The sequence below is a fragment of the Passer montanus genome, unplaced genomic scaffold (assembly GCF_014805655.1).
Source record: "Passer montanus isolate IOZ18808 unplaced genomic scaffold, ASM1480565v1 scaffold26, whole genome shotgun sequence".
NCBI lineage: Eukaryota > Metazoa > Chordata > Aves > Passeriformes > Passeridae > Passer > Passer montanus.
The window spans coordinates 2,119,754-2,120,943 of NW_024367261.1; positions in this window are offsets into that span (position 1 = coordinate 2,119,754).

Consider the following 1,190-nt stretch of genomic DNA (forward strand, 5'->3'; position numbering starts at 1 on the left):
CGGCCGCCGGAAGTGGCGCCCGGGAGGCGCCGGGGTCGGCGCGAGCGGCGAGCGCATCGACAGCGCCGCTCGCTCGCTCGCTCGGCGTTCCGCTACCCGGCCTGAGGCGGGCGGGGACCGCCCTCCGCGCCTGAGGGGCCGGGCCGGGCCGGGCTGCGGTCAGCGGTCAGCGCTCCCGGGTCCCGCTCCCGCATCCCGGCTGCCCAGGAACTTCCCGCGTGTCTCTGGGGCACACCGGGGAGGTGGCAAAATCACAGAATCGTTAGGGTTGGAAGGGACCTCTGGAGATCCAGTCCTTGACAAGGCAGGGTGGCACGTCCAGGAGGGTTTGGAATGTCTCCAGAGAGGGAGACTCCACAACCTCCCTGGGCAGCCTGTTCCAGTGCTCTGCCACCCTCAGTGTAAAGAAGTTCTTCCTCGTGTTGAGGTGCAACTTCTTGTGTTTCAGTTTATGGCCATTGCTCCTCGTCCTCTCTCCGGGCGCCAGTGAAAAGAGTCTGGCACCGTCCTCTTGGCACTGCCTGTGAGATACCGACACGCATTCATGAGATCCCCTCTCAGTCTTCTCCAGACTAAGCAGGCCCAGCTCCCTCAGTCTCTCCTCATAAGAGAGATGCTCCAGACCCCAAACCATTGCGTCCCTCCCTTGTACCCTCTCCAGGAGCTGCCGGTCTCTCCTGTACCGAGCAGCCCGGAATTGGGCACCGCGCTCCCGCCGCGGCCGCAGCAGGGCCGAGCAGAGCGGTGAATGCCCTCCTTCCCCTGCTGCCCCCCGGGCACCGCTGGTCCTGCCGCGGGGCAATCCCCGCGCTGTGCGGGCCCCGCCGCAGGCAGGAGGGAGCCCGGGGTGGCAGGAGCTCCGGGAGGGGCTGAGGAGCTCCCTGCCCGCCCGGGCTCCCCGCAGCTGCCAGGAGGAGTGACAGGGACACGTGTGGCGGTGTCACCTCGCCTCCCAGGTGTGCTGCGGGCGGGCGCTGCTGTAGCTCCGCAGCGACTGGGACTGCCGCAACACTCTGGAAAAGCCTCCCGCAGCAGGCGATCGTATTTCACACCGCCGTGACATCAAGATTGTTTGGAGTCCTAAAAAAGTTTAAAAAAAAAAAAGAGAGAAAAATGGGTTTAGAGAGAGGTATTCTTGATATCATTCCACACGAGGCTGCACGAAGGAAATAATAAAAGTATTTAATAAT